The sequence below is a fragment of the Chinchilla lanigera genome, unplaced genomic scaffold, assembly GCF_000276665.1.
Source record: "Chinchilla lanigera isolate Chin_1 unplaced genomic scaffold, ChiLan1.0 scaffold00124, whole genome shotgun sequence".
NCBI classification, from domain to species: Eukaryota; Metazoa; Chordata; class Mammalia; order Rodentia; family Chinchillidae; genus Chinchilla; species Chinchilla lanigera.
The window spans coordinates 634,554-637,380 of record NW_004955525.1 but is presented as its reverse complement, the minus strand read 5'-3'; the positions used below and the strand labels follow the sequence as shown (position 1 = coordinate 637,380).

Below are 2,827 nucleotides of genomic sequence, written 5' to 3'. Positions count from 1 at the left end.
TTAGTCACCACATTTAAACAAGAGAAAGAAATAAATGGAATAAGGATAGGAAAGGAAGAAGTTAGATTATCATTATTTGCATATGGCAGGATAATCTACATAGAAAACTCCCAAAACTTCACGAAAAAAAAGTAAAAGATCACTACATTGAAACTACAAAAAAAGAAAACTACAGTATTCTGAAGAAAGTGACAGAAGACGATATAAAAAAAATGGAGAAGGCAGCCCGTCGCACCTGATGGTGGGAGGCTGTACCTCCTCCTTCCCTTCCACAGGTGGAAGAGTTAGACAGCCAACCATAAAAACACCATGAAAGAAACTGATGTTAAGACACTACTATATGCTCATTTTCTATGCATATTTTCAGTAATTCTAAGTGTCCTTCTTCCATCATTCTTCCTGGAGTACTTCTCAATATTGGACACACACTTGACATGGTTGTACAGCTGTTCTCTTTTTGTAACTTCAATCAATCTTGTATTATATTTAGTATCAAAGCCAAATACATCTTCTAAAACAAGTTCACTATCACATAAGGTAACCAGATTTTTGAAATGCTATATCTACTTCCTTGTGTCTTGTTTCTCCTTTCATGTGATTTTTGTTCTATATGGAGCACCACTAGTTGAGTTGGCGTTGGAAACATTTTTATTTGCAGTTATTTTGTCTACTTTTACTACCGTACCTTGTTTATGTCTGTTAGGACCAATCCTCAAAGCACAGCTAAGAGTTTTCAGTAAAAATGGAGTTACATCCATATGGGAGAACAGTCTCCAAATCACCACAATTTCTAGTTTTGTAGGAGCATGGCTTGGCGCGTTTCCTATTCCATTAGGTTGGGAAAGACCATGGAGGTATAGCCCATCTCCTGTACGCTTGGAGCAACCTTTGGCTATGTGGCTGGCCTTGTTATTTCACCACTCTGGTTAGACTGGAATAGAAAGCAGTTTACAAACAAGAACAACTAAGTGGATCAAAGGTAGAAGATAATTCTTTGTGCAGATTCCATAAGGGCCGTGCAGTAATGTATATGGTCGAAGCCAAACAGTTTCATTTACAGCACTGTCTTTTTAAATGTAGTTTGAACATGTGATTGTAGCTTTTGAAAGTGTGAAAGCCCTGAGAGATTGTAACTTCTAGTTGAAATAAAGTATTTATAATAGAAAAAAAATGGAAACAGCCCTTTCTCTTGGGCAGGAAGAACAACCATGAGGAAAATTACTCTCAAAATTATTAGATAGATTAAATTCAATCCCAGTTTAAAAAAAAATCACAATGTATTACAGAACTGGGCATAATATTCTTAAAATTTATTTGGAACGAGAAGAGACCTAGAGTAACAAAAACAATCTGGGCAACAAAGGCAGGGCACAGGGTATTACAATCCCTGACTTGAAATTATACTACAAAGCTACCATGACATAAACAGAATGATACTGGCAATAGAACAGACCTGAGCATCAATGAAACAGAATAGAAGATATAGAAACAGCTCCAAACATACTCAACTAACTTATCTTTACCAAAAGTTTGAAACATCTTCCCTGGAAGAAAATTTGTCTCTTTAATAAGTGGTGCTGGGAATACTGGATTTCCATACACCAAAGAATAAGCCTGGATACATATATCTCACCAAGCACTGAACTAAAATTGAAGTGGATCAAAGATCTAAATATTAAAACCAAAAAATTAAATGTGCTACAGAATAGAACAGGTAGGACACTTAAAGACATGCGTGTAGCAAGACTTTATGAACAGAATCCCAATCACACAGGAAGTATTACAAAATAGAAAAAACTGGGATCTCACCTTATCAAAATCTTTTGCACAGCCAAAAAAATCACCAACAGAGTGAGAAGACAACCTGCTGAGTGGGAAAAAATTTTGCCAACTGTACCTCAGAGAAAAGACTAATATCTAGAATATATGAAAAAATCAGGATCCCCAAACTTAAGGACTCAATCCAAAATGGTCATGTAAAATGAAAAGACACTTCTCAATATCAATATGTAATACAACAACCATTGTTAATTCCCTACCACTTTGTTTGTAACTCTGTATTGTCTGTACTGTGCTTGTGATATGTTGTAAAATGCTGTATGTCTGTTAATGTTTTCCTCCTTTTATCTTTAAAATTAAAAAAAAACATAAAAAAGACACTTCTCAGATGAAGTACAAGCAGCAAAAAAATATTAAAAACGTTGAATGTCATAGGTCATTCAAGAGATACAAATTAAAATAATAGTGAAAAAATATCATGCCACAGTGATATATGTGTACCCATATTTATAGCAGCACAATTTGTCATAGCAAACGCTTGGAAACAACCCAAATGCTCATCAACTGAGGAGTGGATAAGAAAAATATGGTGTTTTTATACAATGGAGTATTATTTAGCTATAAAGAAAGATAAACTCAAGGATTTTTATAGGTAATAAACGGGTGCAATTAGAGACCATACTCATAATTGAAATAAATAAGACCCTCATGTGTAAACACTGTATTGTCTCTCTCGTGTAAGAACCTTAAAGAGTAAACCTGAAAGATGTAATACATATCGTGAAAGGGAAAGAAACTGCTAAATAGGAAAGAACAACTGAGATGAGGGAAAGGGGAAAAGAAAGATGGAAGGGAAATATAGATATAAATATAGATGATAGCTAAGATAATTGTACTACTCATTTCTATTGGGTTGTTGAAAAGAACAGTTAATGTTTAATGGTTTGATCAATCTTTCATACTTATAGCTGGTAATCTGAGCAACCAATTTGAAGATAACAATAAGTAATATAACAATCATTGTTGATTTCCTATCATTTTGTTTTGA

General features: G+C 34.2%; 1 pseudogene; it reads left to right on the top strand.

The window, feature by feature from the left end:
- Positions 1-286: 286 nt before the first annotated feature.
- LOC102017599 lies at positions 287-930 on the top strand (annotated as a pseudogene).
- The last annotated feature ends 1,897 nt before the right edge of the window (positions 931-2,827 follow it).